The 20,020-nt window shown below is 32.8% G+C and overlaps 2 long non-coding RNA genes across 2 annotated transcripts in view; one reads left to right on the forward strand and one right to left on the reverse strand.

Moving 5' to 3' along the window:
• Window positions 1–701: 701 nt before the first annotated feature.
• Window positions 702–4,734, reverse strand: LOC145805923 (uncharacterized). Its single transcript, XR_014348228.1, has 2 exons — window positions 2,163–4,734; window positions 702–2,045 (listed from the first exon to the last, which is right to left on the reverse strand). It is a non-coding gene; the product is annotated as an uncharacterized LOC145805923 (long non-coding RNA).
• An 11,510-nt stretch (window positions 4,735–16,244) lies between these two features.
• LOC114304838 (uncharacterized) overlaps window positions 16,245–20,020 on the forward strand; it is a 91,936-nt gene continuing 88,160 nt past the window's right edge. The window contains exons 1-2 of the long non-coding RNA XR_014348243.1: window positions 16,245–16,385; window positions 16,505–16,621. This is a non-coding gene — a long non-coding RNA (uncharacterized LOC114304838). The remainder of the gene's footprint in view (window positions 16,386–16,504; window positions 16,622–20,020) is intronic.

A 20,020-nucleotide genomic window follows, 5' to 3' on the forward strand; every position in this document is an offset into this window, starting at 1 on the left:
AATACATGAATAACCATGATTTAAATCCATACATAATACATGAATAACCAACGTCAATAATTTAAGAGTATCCACTGATTGGACTGGCTTAAGAGTGATTCCAGAATATGCCATTTCGGCAAATATTGCCATTTCCGAGAAAACCCTTTTGTAACAACCCAAGGACCCACCTAACATGTACTCAAGAAAGTTCAAATCATTCAAGAAATCTTGGAACATAGTATCAACTGGGATGATCCTTAATTTGCAATGACAAAAGAACATCAGGTATCCTCACATAATGGCAATTTCCCCCATGACTCAGCAAGAACGAACTTAGATATTTTTTTAATGTTCTTATTCCACACTACATTTGATGTTTTTATAAGAAAAAAATAACGCCTACAAAAAATAAGTAAACACTCCATGTTTTTATATGATAAAATAAAAGCCGCACTTATAACCAACAACAGAATAGCAAACACCATTATAGGCACACAAAACATTTCAAATTTTCATCCATCAGCATTACATGCAAAAACAAAACAACACAGCATCTCAAAACACTACACACGATTGTACTTCAAATAGCACAATAAATCTACCCCAGTGCTATCTTTCCTATGCCTGTTAGCCTATTTGTTTTGTACCAAAAATGCCTCACTTGTAGCACCAGAAACAAATTGTGCAATGTGCACATATACATACAACCAAAAGCAATATGGTCCTAATAATAATTTATCAATTAAAACATCTTCAATAAATATGGAGAGGTCCCAACAACAATAATTTAATCACCAGATTAGACAGGTGAAAAACATAAGCAAGAGACTCAGTGGCCACAACCAGACTTCAATAACATTAATTGACTCCCTGCCAAAAAAAACTACCTCAATATCACAGCTTAAGTGCAACTAAACACCTCATACTTGTGGCACAATGAGACACTCAGTATATATGAATAATTTAGAGTTTATCTTGCCCAAATCAAAGATCACAGACATAAGAATAGGCACTTCAAATTGTGATATTGTACCTCAAATCATACTCCTACAGGTCCTGGCATTCGAGGGGGTCCTGATGGCCCTGATGGTCGATAATAACCCTGCCCCCTCATTGCTAAAAGTCTCTCAATCTCCTCACCTCGGCCTACTTTCCCAAATTCTTCATTTAAAAACTGCTTCAGTACAGGAGTAACACTAACATTATACCTCAACATCTGACCCAGTAATTCAACACTCATGTCGAAATTACTTTCCTTGCAAAGCCCCCTAATCACAATATCATAGCTCATGGCATCTGGTTTTGGATCTCTTTCGCCCATTTTTGTCAGAATCGGTGCACACTCCAAGACTTTACCTTTCTCAATCAACGCGCCAAACCATCTGTTGGCATATTCTGGAATCACTCTTAAGCCAGACTTTACCTGGATAGATGTCAGTATAGCAACTATATATATTGGACTCCACTGATTTTGTAGAATATCCAGACAAATACTTCCATCTGCATAAATTGGTCCAAGCACAAAACAATAGTATGAGCAACTAGCATAGGCATATATCTTAGTGACATTATGTTTCACCACATAAGAGAGGAAATCAAATATCAAGGAGCAATGAAAAGACACAAAGAAAGCAGGATTCTGTGCAACAAGCTGCAGTGGATATGGCACGAAGTGTAATAGAAGCATGCAAACTAATAAACCCCAAAAAAGTAATAGAAACTTATAAAGACAAGTATAAAGCAATGTTGGCAGTCCTAAGAGGAGTAAACAGTATTGAAGTTAATATTAGTGGCAGAGCATGACTTCTGAGGATGTAGTGGCAGAAACTTATACTTTCCATAACAGAACACAATAATCTGCTACTCTCTCAATCAAGAAAGCAAAAGGATTTAATTACTTATGACAAATAGATTTTACGTGGAGCCTTCTATAAACATATCCATTACCTTCCCACTTCTCAACTTCAAGCACTTAAAGCAAACCAAGCTCAACAACCGCTTTAGTTCGCTCACATGGGAAGGATGATATACTGGAATTGGTAATTCTATATACCCAAAGTGACCTGAAAGGTAAAAAAATTAACAAAACTTTAGCAATACTTCAATGTGTCCAGCGGTCATGACCATTCAAACTTCTCAGTGTAATCAGAAAATAAAAAGGATTAAAACATGAAAAATACCTTCGCATGTCCCGGGTTCCGCAGCACCACATGATTCACATTTTCCAAATTCAAGCGGCAAACTAAGGAACGGATTTGAAAGTTGACTAGCATGGCTTATAGGGAAATCACTATTGGATGATGTGCACTAACAAAAAAATAAATAAAAGGAATCATACCAACTTATTCAACCAGAATGGTCACAAGATCCAAAGTTGCACTTAATCAAATGCCAATTGTAGGACAATTTGTTCGGAAGGAGGTTTACATCCATCACAAGATCTAAAATAAGTCTGGAACAATATTAGGACTCAAATCTTCTAGGGCCCAGTTTTTTTTTTTAAGAATTTTTAAAACTATAAATGAAAAAACACATCTGAGAACTGTTTTAGTTTCCAAAAAAAAGACAACAATTTTCAATTTCAAAATCTGAAGAAAAAATATTATTTTCAATAGAATTTTTCATTCCCTATCCCCTGCGTACCTCCTCCCTCCACTCGCTGGACATTTTTTCTTAATCTCATTTTATATTTTTAAAAACATATGTATGATGTACCAAATATTGTTTTTTATTTTGTTTTATGCAAAAACAAAAACAAAAGAACAAAAACATGGATAGACAGAAAAGAGGGCATTACCAAGCCCCACCCTAACAACATGAGTTTCAAAAACAGGATAAGATAGGAATTCTTTATTCAAACTGAAAAGAAAAGAAAAGAAAAGAAGCAAAAAAAAAGATTCAAAATTCCTAGTGATAATCAAACAATTCCACTAACCCCTTTTATAAAACTGAATTATGCAAGCTGAACAAATAACGCCAAAAAAGAGATTATGGTCAGACTTTGTCTATGAGCATTAAGACTATTTACATTATCAATTACCTTGCCATGAATGTCGTTACCTTGCCATTAAGACTCTATTTACATTATCAATTACCTTGCCATATATCTTCTGGACTCTATTTACATTATGGTAAGACTTTGTCTATGAGCATTAAGACTCTATTTACTGAATTATTACCTTGCCATGAATGTCGTTAGTCATTTGAGCATTAAGACTCTATTTACATTATCAATTATAACTCATTTCTCAATGATTAATTCAACAATTATGTTGATAGAATATATATAAAACCATCTAAATAATAGAAAACACCTATGACAACCTTACAGAAAATAAACCTACTTTGCTGTCCACATCTCTATGGTTATCAATCATTTCATCCTCTGTTATTAATCTTTCTAATTTTCTCACTTTACAGCAACAACTAACATCTATCCGATCCAAGTTTGGATAGAAAACAAATTAATACAGTTATTACATAACATAGGTTTAACTAACATAGGTTTTTGCATAGAGAAAAAAGAAAAAGAAAAAAACAGTGCCTAGTAGCCTCATTGGGAGCTTAGCTGGTTTCTTGTTCTTCATCATCTAGGAATTGAAAGAAAAATGAGCATATTCTCAATGGTAGTGTAAAGAAAGAACAGAGGAAAGCTTAGCACCTAATTGCATACCAAACATAATAATGAAATGAAGATGTGAACTTGTTCATCTCCTCCAACCTTCTCTTCATTTTTTAGTACATTAGTATTGCTTTTGTTTTGCCTTAAGTGGTGATTACATAGTAGATGTGGCTCAATTATTACGCTACTGAAATTTGAGACTAGTGTTAAAATTTCTTCCCATAACATCTTACACCAAGTTCTTCCCATAAAATGTCTTAACATAACATCTTCAATTGTCCTATATTTGTTAGTTATTTCGTCTTTATTATTTTGAAAACAGTACACATCGCAGTGTAGTCAAAAGATTCACCAATTTCAGCTGTAAATTTCTAGTTAATGCCAGCTACACCATCTAACAACATACCTCTTCATCAAAAAATTGAGATTTTCGAGGCCATGATTTCAGCAATCCGAACATGTTCTCGTCGAAGATGAATTGGTGAATTACAAATTTGAGACCTAAAAGGGACAAAACAAAAACTTTTCACATCTCTCAATTTCCCACATACCAAAAACTAAAATTAGTAAGTAAATTTTGACAAACATTGGAGAGAGTAAACAAACCTGAGCTAGAGAAAGTGTGTCCTTGGTACCTCGGATCACTTCCTGTATCTGCAAAACACCGAACACCATCACACATTTCTCAGGAAACAAACACAACCAAATGAGGGGGAAAAAAAGAGTAGATGACAATGAAAATGGATGAAAACTTAATGGATGAAAATGAAAACTTACCATCATATACATATACACATCAGTTATGATAATTTCAGAGTAAAACCAAATGTTAATGACTGAGGAACAACCAACAAGGATCAGAACACATTAATAATTAAGAGGAAGCCACAAGGGCATATGCGCTTCTGTGTTTTGTTGAACTTACCTATGATTAATAAACCTTGCAACATTTCCATAATGTGTTGCATCTAAACAAAGAGCCTCTTCATCCTTTAAGACTCCTTCTGAACCCCAATCATCTCTAATTTTTTCTCAAATCCCCTCCAAAATCCTATATCTATATACATCAAAAAATAAAATAAAATAAAAACATATATACTCAATAGATATATGTATGATGACTAGCGTATGCCCGTGCCTAAAGGCACGATGTTTTTTTAGTATAATTCTAAATTCTAAAATTATAGAGAAAAATTAGAAACTTAACAAAAAAATTTTAATTCTAATTTTTATAGATAGGGAAAGGCAAAAAAATTAATGACCAAAAATAGTATGTTTTTTTCATTTATTTCATTGAATTTCGCAAGTTTCAAACACTATAATGAAATATACAAATTGAACAAAACAAATATACTTAAAAAAAATCAATATACTATAATGAAAAGTTCAATTTTTTTTTTTTGTATCCATGAATGAAATGGGACTGATAGCACAAACATCATAACTAAAGCACACGTGATAACTATTAAATTCTTTCCTCTTTCATACCCAAAAATCAAAGAATAATAATATCAATAAATTCCCAAATTACGAATTGGACCATTACTTTAAAAAAACACATACATGAATCATCTACAATCCCCAAATTTACAGTTTTGATATAAAGAGCAAGAATCATCTTTTTTTATACAGTAAGCTTCATTTCTTAACTACCATTAAGTAAAACCACTGAAAGATTAACATGAAATCTACTTGCACAAAACAAAAACAAAAAATTCTAGACTAATTAACATTGTTAAAATCCTGAAAATTGAACCACACATAATCAAACATAACTGTTAAAAAAACAGAAACATTACCCAAGTTAGAGGTATCATTCACAAAACCTCCAAAACCGTGAATAGAGAGAGAAGAGGAATAGAGACAGAAACATTACCTTGCCCAGATAGAAGCCTCAGGTTTGGTGTAGCTTTGAAGTAGCTCTACCGGAGAGCTCCAATCGGGGTTCGGTCGAAGAGGTCTCTGATCTCGGCTGGCGCTTCGGCTACTGTCGGCTGGCCCTCGTCTGCCGCCGCTCGCCATCGATCTCTCGAGAGAGAGATAGAGAGAGAGAGGGGGGAAGAAGAGATAGGGATTTTTTGGGTTTGAGATTTAGGGATTTCTTTTTTTTTGGGAGGGGGTGTGGAAGCGGGAATGGGAAAAAAATAAAGGGGGGAGCGGGAATGGAAATTAATTTAGGGGCGGGGATGAAAAATAAAAATAAAAATAAAAAAATAATTAAATAAATTTATTTTTTGTTAAAATATATATATTTTTTTGTAGTTAATGAATTTTTTTTTAATTTTTTTTTTAGATATTAAGATTGAAAATTTATTTGTTTTATTTTTATTTTAATGAAAAAAAATATTATTATTATTAATTTTCTGTAGTCAATAAAAAATATTTTTCTGCGGCCTTTTTTTTTTATTACTAAATATCATGAACTAATTTTTTGTGGTAGAGGAAAATGAGCGGCAGCAGTAGTGAAGTTGGTGGATAAGAGATGATGGTGGTGGTGGTGGTGATGGTGATGGTGATGGCGAAAGAGATTAGTGGTGAAGCTGTGGTAGTGGTAGTGTAAATAGAGTGGCAGGGGTGAAAGAGAGGTAATGGTAGTAGTAGTAGCAGTAGTAGTAGTGGTGGTAGTGGAGTGGTGGCGATAGTAGTAGTAATGGTAGTCGTAGAGGTGAAGTGGCGACAGTAGAAGTAATAGTGGTGGTGGAATGGTGTTTGCAGTAGTAGCGAAGGTGGTAGAGGAGATGGGTGGTGAGAGAGAGTGATAGACAGAAAAGAAACATAGAGAGAAGAGAGCTGGACGAGAGAGACAGAGAGAAGAGAGATGAACAATAGAGACATAAAGAGAAGAGAGATGAACGAGAGAGACAGAGAGAAAGATAGAGAGAAGAGAGATGAGCGAGAGAGATAAAGAGAAGAGAGATGAGCGAAAGAGACAGAGAGAGAAAAGATATGAAAGAATAGATAGATGAGTGAGAGACACAGAGAGACATAGAGATGAGGGAGAGAGTGAGCAATGTGAACATAATGGGGGAGAGAGATAAACAGATACATAGACACATAGAAAGAAAGAGAGAGAGAGAGAGAGAGAAGAGTGAGAGACAGATAAACAGACACAGAGAGAGAAAGAAAGAGAGAAGAGTGATAAGTGAGAGAGAGATAAAGAGATTTAGAGAGAGACAGAGGGAGAAAGAGATAGGGAGAGACATATAGAAAAATAGAGAGAAACAAGAGATGAGAGAGATATATAGAAAGAGAGCGAAAAGAGATGAACGAGAGAGAGAATAGAAAAATAGAGAGATAGAGAGAACATAGATGAGTGAGAGAGACAGAGAGAGAGAAAAGAGAGATGACCGAGAGAGACAGAGATAGAAAAGAGATGAGCGAGATAGAGAGAATAGAGATGAGCGAGAGAGACATAGAAAGAAGACAAATGAGAGAGATAGAGAGAAGAAAGATGAACGAAAGACACGCAGACAGATAGACAAACAGACAGAGAAAGAAGAGTGATGAGTAAAAGAGAGAAAGAGAAGAGTGGTGGTAGTTGAATGGCATTTGCAGTAGTGGTAAATGTGGTAGAGAAGATGGGTAGTGAGAGAGAGAGATGAGTGAGAGACGAATAGAGAAAAGAGATAGAGAGACAGAGAAACAGACAGAGTGATGAGCGACAAAGTGTGCCGTCGCAAATAGTTCCGTCTCATATACCCACTTTTCTTGTAGTGAGGAATGAGAAGGAGTTGTGTGTGAGAGTAAGATGAGAAACAGAGAAGGGTTAGGGCAAAATTTTGGGGGGAATCCCCAATTTGAGAGGGAATTTCAAATTAAGATAAAATTTTGTGAAAATATTTGCTGCTAATTTTTTTAGAGATGTGAAAAATAGATCAGGCTTGTTAAATTAATATTTTTTAATTTTATTTATTGTTTATACTTTTTACTTTATTGGAGTTTTATGACTCAGTTTGTGAAAAAAAAATTACAAAATTTAGAAATATTTAGAAAGTATAAATTTAAAAATAAGTCTTACAAATCAGATTTATTTACTCATAAGTCATGAGTGAATTTTTTTTACACACTTAGCCTTCGTTTTGATAATGAAATTTTTTTAAAACTTTTTAAATATATGTTTTGTGTCTGTAAAATGATTATTTCATTAGTATTGGTAATAATATTGAAAAATTTATTAAAATGATAAATAATTGGGATATTTTGTCTTTTATTTGTGAATTTTGATTTATTCTTAATTTATTAGTGTTATTGAAATATGATGATGTAAAAAGTATAAATAGTTTAATTGTACTTTTTAAAAATAATAAATTTATTATTAAAAATTAAATTCATCAGACTGACCTGTAACTATGCCTTTAAATTTTTGCAATGTAAAACTATCGACAAACAGCCAATAACAAGTTGCCCATTTTAGCATACCTTTCGCGTGAGGGCCCAATTATTAAAAGATGTGTTCAACCCATCAAATAAAAGCCGACAACTTCTTCCATCTAAAAATAATAGTCTATTTTCAGAATTTAATTTCTTTTTATAATACAATTATTACATTTTAAAAATATTAATTTTTCAAAATTACCTTTTGATAGTATATTTTTTTAGAAATATCAATTGTCATAATTGTACTTTTTGTATTATTAATGGATTTAAAAAAAGGACAAAATAAGAAATTCATATTATTTTAATAATTAATTTTTTTAAAAAATTAATATTTTGAGATAATAAAAAATAAAATAAGATATTAATAATTTTGGATGGTGGGTGTACAACCTAAAAATAAAAATAAAAATAAAAATAACTATTTTGTTTAGTCAAATTTTCAAGTGGAGACTAATGGTATTGTTATTAATAAAATAAAATAACTATTTTGTTAATTTTTTTATTTTCATTCGGCTACCAAATAATTTAGTAGCTAAAGGTAGGTCTTTGGCGACTAAACGGAATTTTGTCGCCGAAAGTTAACATTTGGCGACCAAAATTTTGGTCGGCAAAGATTAAAAATTAATTTTTTTATTTTCATTCGGCTACCAAATAATTTAGTAGCCAAAAGTGGGTCTTTGGCGACTAAACGGAATTTTGTCGCCGAAAGTTAATATTTGGCGACCAAAATTTTGGTCGGCAAAGATTAAAAATTAATTTTTTTATTTTCATTCGGCTACCAAATAATTTAGCAGCCAAAAGTGGGTCTTTGGCGACTAAACGGAATTTTGTCGCCGAAAGTTAATATTTGGCGACCAAAATTTTGGTCGGCAAAGATTAAAAATTAATTTTTTTATTTTCATTCGGCTACCAAATAATTTAGCAGCCAAAAGTGGGTCTTTGGCGACTAAACGGAATTTTGTCGCCGAAAGTTAACATTTGGCGACCAAAATTTTTGTCAGCAAAGATTAAAAATTAATTTTTTTATTTTCATTCGGCTACCAATTAATTTAGTAGCCAAAAGTGGGTCTTTGGCGACTAAACGGAATTTTGTCGCCGAAAGTTAACATTTGGCGACCCAAATTTTGGTCGGCAAAGATTAAAAATTAATTTTTTTATTTTCATTCGGCTACCAAATAATTTAGTAGCTAAAGGTACCTCTACGGCTACTAAATTTTCTTTTAGTCGCCAATTGTGATATGTTTAGCTACTAAAAAGTTTTTTAGTCACCAATTGTAATATTTTTAGCTACTAAATTTTTTTTAGTCGCCAATAATCAACATTCCCCTACTAAAAAAAATTAGTAGCTAAAAAGTTGACTTTTGCCGACTAATATTATTTTTGGTAGCCAATTCCGTGACTTTTGGCGACTAAATTAGTTTTGGTAGCTAAAAGTGGTCGGCAAAAATGCTTTTTCTTGTAGTGTATACATCTTCAATAATTTTATTGGAGCCAATGTTGCCACATATAATGTATATTACTATATGAATGAATGAAATATGCTATATATTTACTTGAAAAAAGGGCAGCTTGGTGCGATGGCAAGGCTTCTGCTAACGTTCTTGGTAGTGCGGGTTTGAGTCAGTAATTTATGTTATTCATTTGCAAGTGAATTCATTTTGTCAAATTGATGTTGGTATTTTTTTTTTTTTTTGGTTTAGTTATTCATTGGATAATCTTTCTTGCAGGCAAGATTCATTGAAATTCAGAATGACAACCATTATGATGAAAACATACAAAGAATACTCATTGTTGTCAAATCAATTCTCCCTAGATTGACAACAATCGTTTTTTGTCCATGAGGATCCATCCCGTCAGAAACCATCATGCTTTCTACTCCTACTAGGCTATATGAACAAGATGGGAATCATTCACAATGAGTCCATAAGAAGTGATCCCATTTTTTCGTCTAGTTCGGATAGATACCAAAGATCTTGAGCCAACCCATTCAGCTGAATATTACTTAAAAAGATGAAAGAAGTATCGGTAATTTCTTCATGCTCATTCCAAGCTCATCTCAACTTGGTTTGCCTACTGTGGCATGTATTTTACTAGTTGCTACCAAATATGAAAGTGCCAAATTCTGGATATTCCAATCACTGAATTTACTTTTAAGAAGGTATTTGATCATTGTTGTTGTTTCTTGGTTGGAAGATATATATAATAATGGTATATTTCAATTTTTGGCTTAATATTCTCTGAACAATTAGGAATAAGATTTTTTTTTTTTTTTTTTTTTTTTGTGAAATACCATAATAACAATATATGCATTCAATTGTCAATACAAAAAGTTGGAAAAAAATGGTTTTTTTATTTTTTATTTTTTAGAGGAGAGGGATGTTTCTGATTTATCAGATGTTATAGCATGCTGGAATGGAAGTCTTCAGTTTGGTGAAACTGTTCTAACTTTCATTGTGCTTTTTTATGAGTTTTGTTAACCTAAAATCTTGTATTGAAAGTGTGATTTCCTCTTTATATCTAATTATTATAAGAAAATTTTGTAACTTGTGTTTGAATTCTTGAAAGAGAAGGAACTATAGTGCATGAAATAAATTTTTTTATTTTTAAAACTTCTCTTTCCATTTCTTTTCCTTTTTTTTTTTTTGGCACAAATTTATATTTCAAATACAGCACTAATATTTTTTTACAACAAAAAAAATGTTATGATTCATTTTGTTTGTCACTCTAGTTTTTTGCATTGCACGTGATTCACTTAGGGTTGGTTTGGAAAGTGGGTTGGTTTTTTGACTTTTTGGCTATTTTAGCCTGGGCTAAAAAACTTGGTTTGGGAAGGGTTTTTTGGCTTTTTTGACTTTTTTTGCGAGAGAATAGTATAATAATTATGAGTTGGATGTGATGTTTTGTTGGTTGTGGCTAAAATAGCCTATTTTGTCTTTTGTGGTTAAAATAGCCAAAAAAGCCTACAAACCTGCTTCCCAAACGGTTACATAACAAGAAAATTGAGCTGAAATGAGTTTTTAATGAATTAAAATACAAGTCAAGCTTAGTCTTCGTTTGGGAGGAATTAAAATAATCTGATTTTTTGACTTTTTGGCTATTTTAATTTGACTTTTTTAGTCTCGTTTGGTTTTTGTTTTTGACTTTTTTGACTTTTGTGAGAGACAAAGTGTAATGATTATGGTTTGAATATGACATTTTATCTTATTAGCTTACGTAGTTAATTTTCTTTTTTGTGTTTTTTTAGCTAAAAAGTCAAAACCAAACATAGCTTTAAATGACTCATTTTTGTAGCAGTCGAATTATATTTCACAGTTTAATTCATAACCTTATAGTTAAGGTTATGGTTTAAAATCAAATCAGACTAATCAAATCAAACTATTTATATATATATATATGTATATAATTTAGGGGTTTTTTTTTAGGGTCCCTGGTATTAAGACTTTATAGTATAAAGGACATCTAATATTTTCATAATGTCTAAGGTCTCTCAATTTGATCCAGAGAAATTCTGGTCTAGAGAAAATCTGTCCAAAGAAATTTCAACCCAAAGAAATTTCCATCCGGAGAAATTTCAAACCAGAGAAATTTCTGGTTTGTTCAATTTTTTTGATTTTCTATATTTTGAAAATGTCTCATCCAATTCCCAAAATGGTGCAAATCAGAGTATTTTATGGTGATTTTAGGTAACATCATACATGAAATCCACAAGCAATTGTTAAACTAAAGTTGGTACACACCATAAGGCTACAACTGGATCAAATTCCTGAAGAAGTACCAAGAAGAAACCAACCTACTAGAAGGAAGGTGAAGAAGGCCAAGAACGTTATGAAAGTCCATCCTTCGAATCTGGACAACATTGAGGACTAGTTCAATCAAAACTAGAGAATTTCTCTGGATCAACTTAGAGAAATTTCAGTTCAAATCATAGAATTTCTCTGGACCAAACTAGAGAAAATTTAGTTTAAACCCGAGAATTTCTCTGGACCAACCCAAAGAAATTTCAGTTCAAACAAGAAAATTTCTCTTCACCAATCCAGAGAAATTTCAGTTCAAAGCAGAGAGAGAAGATCATTTCATTGAGTGAATAAGCAACAATAGCAACTTATATATACATATATTAAACAAATTTCTCTGAGTTTGCTTTTTTGAAATTTCACTGACTTATCTCAATAAATTTCACTGGGTTTGATCCTCTTCCTCATATATATATATATATATATGGGTAGTAAAACTAAAGAATATAGAATGGAAACATGGAACTATATATAACCTTGAACATTGGGAGAGTTTGACCAAAAAAGAGAAAAAAAACATTGGGAGGGATGGGATGGGATGGAGCTTGGAAGCTTCAAATTTGAAACCCAGAGAGGCGGTTGCTTTAGTAATAGTATTTTTGCTCCAGCTGTGTGTGTCCCTGTAATGAATTGCAAGCTTCCAGGAGTATTTGGCAATGGAACTGAATTTTCTCTAGGTTGAGAATTTTCTCTGGGTTGAGAATTTCTCTGGTAATTTAGCTCACAGAACATCTATTTCAATTTTTTTTTCATTTGAACTGAATTTTCTCTGGGTTGAGAATTTCTATGGAGAAAATTCAGTTCAAATGAAAAAAAAAATCGAAATAGATGTTCAAAATAAAGAGAATCCTTAACAGTCTTGTGGTGCAAAATAAGCCCCAATCCAAGACCATCCATTCCTGCATGCATAAATACCACATAAGAAACAAGAAACATACCCATAAAATCTTCTTAAAGAAAACAGCAATCAAATAGCATGGAATAAATTGACTTCTTGAAAGCCAAGAAATTTATATACCAAAATCTAAACATTGACATATGCCATTATAAATTCAGTAAATCTGGACTACTATTCTACTATTGGAGTTCAAACCCAGTGCGTAAACAGTGATTACCGGGCAAAAACAGAAGAACAGATGAATCTTTCAAAGGACACCCACACTCCACGGGGCAGAACCACCGGGGAGGCCCTCCGTCAGGCTTAATAATCTCCTTGGCATTATCAAGGTAATCCTTGACAGTCTTGCCCCCATACCCATCATCCTACAAGGCCTCCAATGTTTCTGAAACATCATCTTTCCCCATCTTATTCTCACCAACTATTATACCCAACCGGCCATTCCCTACACCAATCAAAGACCCAAGTCTCTCTTTCTCCCCAACAGAAGAAAACCCATTAACTCTAACAGAATCTGTATACAACACCACTGAATCCTGACAGCTCTGGTCAGCGGTTTCTGAGAAAAGAGAGACCGAGTTGATTGATCCGGAGATTGCGAGCGCCACTGCGACTTCTCTTGCTGAGATGGAAAAACTCATCCAGGTTGCCGCTACTTGTGTAGAAAGCAATCTCGATCAACGGAGACTCAGAGGAGGACGTTGTCGAAGGGGTGGGATTTGGGGGTAGGGGAAGATCTTGAAGCTTTTGTTCATTTGGTTGTAGGAGAGAGAGAGAGAGAGGAATCGTGGGTAAAGAGTCAAATTTCTCTGATATATGTTTAGGGATCTTAGACATCAAAAAATAATTTTGTGGATCTCTTCCATTACGAAAAGTGGGGGAGGGACCCTAGACTAATTTTCCCTATAATTTATTATTCCTTGTAGATATTTAAGTAGGAATGCAAACGAGTCAAATTGAGTTTTAGTATGTTTAGATATGTTTGTTAAGATTTTAACGAGTCCAAACTAGAATTTAATAAAAATTTAACGACCCGAACTTGAGCCGAATTGGCTTAGGCTTGACTCGAGTTAATTTGGCTCAAGTTCGAACCTGTTCACAGGCCTTACTGAGCTACAAAAATTATAATTTCATACTTGCAAATGAGACTAAAATTATAATTATAATTAAAATTTTACAATTATATATAAACATATTAAAAAAGTCAATATTTTACTAAAATAACAATATCTATCACTGTTATATAAATGTATTATCAATAGTTAACTATTATTTACATTTACATTTTTTAAATATATAAATAATATATTTATCTTATTCTTTTTTATACATATTTTTATATTATTTAATATATAAATAATAAATATTAAACGAGGCTACTAACAAGCTGAGCTTTAATACGTTTAGATTTGTTTATTAAAATTTTAACGAGTTTGAGCTTGAGCTCAAATGCAACAAAAAAATAAATAAATAAATAAATTAACGAACTAAGTTTGAATGTGCTTTTATAAAGCCAAATTTGAGCCTATTTATGAATGATTCTTTTGATTTACAGTCCTATACTTAAGTACCTAATCTAATTAGTATCTCATTAACCATTTACACTTGAAAGTGTTTTATTGTATAGTCTTGGAATTATTTTTAAACAAGCATCTAAACCATTTGTGTATGTAAGATGATGGTATATTATTGCTTTATGAGTAATACTATGTGAATATATTCTGAACAACAACAAGGCTTAAAAAAATCGTAATTCTAAATTGAACCTACTCTAATTAGTATCTCATTCACCCCCTCCACTCTTGAAAGTGTTTTATTGTATAGTATTAGAATTATTTTTAAACAAGCATCTAAACCATTTGGGTATGTAAGATGATGGCATATTATTGCTTTATGAGTAATACTTTGTGAATATATTGTGAGTAATAACAAGGCTTATAAAAATCGTAATTCTAAATTGAACTAAATTGCATTTTATTAATTTGGTTTCAAATTTTTCAATACTTTAGGCAATGATTTAGTCTTTGGTTTAGTCTTAAACCAAAACAAATTGAACTGTACTCACCCCTACTTTAGTGGATAATTGAACAAAATTTAATCGGAAATAGATTCTCTAAATTGTGGTGTTTGAGCCTGTGAATGGGTAAGAAACTACCTCCAATTCAATCCAACTTGAAAATTAAGTATTGTAGGGTGAATTTAATATATCTAATTTGAAAATTAAGTATTGTAAGGTGAATTTAATATTTGTCAATCTATAGGAGATGCACTACATCAAAGTGGATATTGAATTATGTGAAAATATTTAATGTATCATCATAAGTAATTCCTCATGATACCTCAAGTTTTTAAGAATAATACTATATGCATTAATTAGTATATTAATTAGTGTATCAATTGATGATGTGACATAATTTAAGAAATTTTTGATATTAGTAATTTATATAATGAGTGAGGTTAATAATAATGTTATAACTAATGTTGGTACACTAATTAGTATACTAATTGATATATATAATACCACTGAGTTTTTAAATCAATTTTAATGTAGTCGTCTTAATCATTGCAATTACAAAGTGAGCAACAATAATAGAGAATTCTAATTTTAGAGCTCTAAAGAGAGCTCTAGTGAAGAAACAAAAAAAACATAGGCACACACATCACATTACATGTGGGTTCTACTTCTTGTTATATCACTAGAGCTCTTTTTAAGTTCTAAAATTAGAGCTCCCAATCTTTATTCAAAGTGAGAGAACAAAGTTAAATTAAAAAAAAAAATGAAGGATAAAAAATGTACTCCCCTTACAATTATATGAAAAAGATAAAATGATAAATTATGTGTTAAGTGAGTAGGTATTTGGTTGAGTTTAAAAAAACAAAAAAAACATTTGTTTCAAAAACTAGTTTGGTAAAAAATGAAGAGAAAAAAAAAAAAAACTTTAATTTTTATATTATTTTTTTGAAAGTGAAAATAATTTTTATTTTTTAGTATTTTATTTTATCAAATTAATCTATAATTCAAAACAGGGTCGTTTTTGTTTTCTAGGCTTTGGAATGGTGTATTAGCAATTGTGCCCTATCTCTCTCTCTCTCTCTTTCCAAATCTCGCGGCCTCTCTGTCTCCTCACTCCTTCTCTTTCCTCCTTCAACATCTCAGCGCCACCGCCGCCGCACTAATCACCTCTAGAACACTATCGCAACGCCGTTTCCTCCAACTCGGTAAGTCCACACCATCTCTCTCTCTCTCTCTCTCTCTCTCTCTCTCTATGTCACAAGCACACACACTGTATGGCACACACATATCTAATCTATGAAGCACGGGTACTCAAAAAATAGTGTCGTACACGTACCGGGTGCGGGTATGCGTACCGATACGGCTGCACGCGTACCGAGTATGGCAAAAAGTAGTTCGGTACGTTTGGTTCAATCTGGTACGGCTTTGGTACGGCATGGGTACGCCTTTGGTGTGTTTTGGGTACGTCGGGGCAGAAATCAAATTTTCTGGAGAATTCATGGTACCGGAGCAATATTAAGAAAAATAAAAAAGAAAATAAAATAAAGAATATACACGTTTTGCCCTAATCTCATCACTTTTGCCCTAACTCATCACTTGAGCAACATAGCAGCAAAAGGCGACACAGCAGTAAAGAGGCGACGGTGACCCATCCATTCCCTTCGAAGGCCTCCGGTGACGGCGACGCAAGGAGTTCCGGTGAGTGCTCTTCATCTTCTTCTTCGCCTTCTTCTTCTTTGTTATATCTTCCACCCTCATCTTTTTCGTTTCTTTTTCTTCATCTCATATATATATATATATATATTTTTTTTTTGCAGAGATCAGCAAGCATCTGTTTTTGTCCCTTGTTGTATCTCTTCGTCTTCCCTCCGATGAGAAAGTGGTCAGAATTTTTGGGTGCCCCTGCATATCAGCAAACAGCAAGCAAGCAACTGGTCAGATTTTGTTTTTTTGTTTTTTTTGTCCCTTGTTGCATAACTTGTTTTTGTCCCCTGAATAACTAGTCAGAATTTGTTGCATAACTGGTCAGAATTTTTTTCCCCTGAATAACTTGTTTTTGTCCCTTGTTGCATTTCTTCATCTTTATTTTTTTTGTTTTTTTTCTTGTTTCTTGTTTCTTCTTCAGAGAGGTAGAATTTGATGTAGAACCAAAAAAAATTAGAGAGGTAGAACCAAGTTATTCAATCATATTTAGAACCAAAAAAAAAAATAGAACAAAAAATTAATAAATGAGAACAAAAAAAATTAATAATCAATCATACTTACGTAATGTTAATAATCAAAAAAATTAATTAGAACAAACTTATCCCTCAACAGAAGAATATTAATCAAAAAAATTAATTAGAAGTTTAAAACAAAGTTATTCCTCAACAGAATGTTAATAATCACAAATATTATTTTTTATGCTTATAGGAAAATGAGTTCATCAAGCATTTTAGGTTCATCTGCTGCAAGTGCTTCTGCTCCTTCCATTGATCAAGCAGCTTAGTTTTGATATTTAATTTTAATTTGTAGGTTGGATCCTTTAACCATAATTATAAAAGATAAAAAAAATATCGGCGTACCGCAGCCGTACCCGTATCCTATTTTTTTGGAGTTTTGCCGTATTGGCGTAGCCGCACTCGTACCCGTACCGTACTCGTACATGCACCCGCACCCGTGCTTCCTAGTATCTAATTAAATAGAAAAACTTGAAGTTGTTAATTGCAAAACTTCAAATTAAGATTTAACTTTGCAAGCTTTTGATAATAGATATTTGTGTGTTTCATTATAGAATTGGAGGATTGTCGTACAAGTAGTTGTTCCTTATGCTGGTGTGCAAAACTGATGTAGTAGGCACATTTTCTTGATTTGGAATTAAATTTTAAGGATATTACTCTCATTGTTTATTTTATTATGAATGAATTTGCCTTAAAAATTAAAATGTCTTACTCCTTTACGCGGTGTTTGTTTGGGCGGAAAAAATTCTCAAATGGAAAACATTTTCTACGGAACACTTTTTCAGAAAATGTTTTCAAGAAAATATTTTTCTATATTTGGTGGTGGTGGTGATGAAACGAAGGTGGATGGTGGTGTGGTAATATTGGTAAGGCTTTAGTTCGGAAAACGTTTTCCGCCTTGTAAAATGGAAAATATTTTCTGCTTTTATAACCTTATTTTCTGTTAACTTTCGTTTTTTATTGTACCAAATATCAGAAAATACAAAAAATATTTTCCAGAAAATATTTTCGCCCAAACAAACGGAGCGTTAGATACAATTTATCTTACTGGGGCTTCCAAACATTGTTGGGTCATAACATATTTATTGATTGATTTATGTTTTGTATTTTGCTTTGGGTAAGTATTGTCGGTATTATGTCAATTATTAACTATTTGAACTTTTTGCGTTTTATATTTTCTACATCTTGTAACAAGTTCAGATGGGAGTGAAAGAAGAGGATTGTACTCTTACCAAGATTATGCCTCCTATAGAATAGGTAATTGCTTTAATATCTACTTGCAGCTATAAAAATGCTTGTTGTAATGACTATTCGAAAATCAATTGATTGTAATCTTTGTTGTACTCATCATCTTTTGTACTTCCAAAAAGTGAGTCCACAACCAATTTTGCAGGACAAATATTAATAGATATTGGTTTCTTCATATTAACCTATTTTATCAAATTAATCTATAATTCAAAACAGCGTCGTTTTTGTTTTCTAGGCTTTGGAATGGTGTATCAGCGATTGTGCCCTCTCTTCCTCTCTCTCTCTCTCCAACTCTCGCGGCCTCTCTGTCTCCTTGCTTTTTCTTTCTCCTTTTTCAACATCTCAGTGCCACCGCCGCCGCACTAATCACCTCCGGAACACTGTTACAACGCCGTTTCCTCTATCTCGGTAAGTCCACACCATGTCTCTCTCTCTCTCTCTCTCTCTCTCTCTCTCTTTATGTCACAAACACACACACAGTATGGCACACACATATCTAATTAAACAGAAAAACTTGAGGTTGTTGATTTCAAAACTTCAAATTAAGATTTAACTTTGCAAGCTTTTAATAATAGATAGTTGTGTGTTTCATTATAGAATTGGAGGATTGTCATACAAGTAGTTGTTCCTTATGCTAGTGTACAAAACTGATTTAGTAGGCACATTTTCGGCGGCGGTGGCGCTGAGATGTTGAAGGAGGAGAGAGAAAGAGCGAAGAGACAGAGAGGCCGCGAGAGTTGGAGAGAGAGAAAGAGAGATACTGAGATGGAGGAAACGGCGTTGCGACAGTGTTCCGGAGGTGATTAGTGCGGCAGCGGTGGCGCTGAGATGTTGAAGGAGGAGAGAGAATGAGCGAGGAGACAGAGAGGCCGCGAGAGTTAGAGAGAGAGAGAGAGATAGGGCACAATCGCTGATACACCATTCCAAAGCCTAGAAAACAAAAACGACACTGTTTTGAATTATAGATTAATTTAATAAAATAAAATACTAAAAAATAAAAATTATTATTACGTTCTATAGGAGGCATAATCTTGGTAAGAGTACTATCCTCTTCTTTCACTCCCATCTGAACTTGTTACAAGATGTTGAAGATATAAAATGCAAAAGTTCAAATAGTTAATAATTGACATAATACCAACAATACTTACCCAAAGCAAAATGCAAAACATAAATCAATAAATAAATATATTATGACCCAACAATGTTTGGAAGCACCAGTAAGATAAATTGTATCTAACGCTCCATTTGTTTGGGCAAAAATATTTTCTAGAAAATATTTTTTGTATTTTCTGATATTTGGTACAATAAAAAATGAAAGTTAACAAAAAACATTTTCCATGGGCAACAGAAAAAATAAGGTTATATAGGCAGAAAATATTTTCCATTTTACAAGGCGAAAAACATTTTCCGGACTAAAGCCTTACCAATATCACCACACCACCATCCACCTTCGTTTCATCACCACCACCACCAAATATAGAAAAATATTTCCTAGAAAACATTTTTTGAAAAAGTGTTCCATAGAAAATGTTTTCTATTTGAGAATTTTTTCCGCCCAAACAAACACCGCGTAAAGGAGTAAGACATTTTAATTTTTAAGGCAAATTCATTCCTAATAAAATAAACAATGAGACTAATATCCTTAAAATTTAATTCCAAATCAAGAAAATGTGCTTACTGCATCAGTTTTACACAACAGCATAAGGAACAACTACTTGTACGACAATCCTCAAATTCTATAATGAAAAACACAACTATCTATTATCAAAAGCTTGCAAAGTTAATTCTTAATTTGAAGTTTTGCAATCAACAACTTCTAGTTTTTCTGTTTAATTAGATGTGTGTGCCATACAGTGTGTGTGCTTG

Source organism: Camellia sinensis, chromosome 13, assembly GCF_055761805.1.
Source record: "Camellia sinensis isolate YWXY chromosome 13, ASM5576180v1, whole genome shotgun sequence".
In the NCBI taxonomy this organism is placed as follows: Eukaryota; Viridiplantae; Streptophyta; class Magnoliopsida; order Ericales; family Theaceae; genus Camellia; species Camellia sinensis.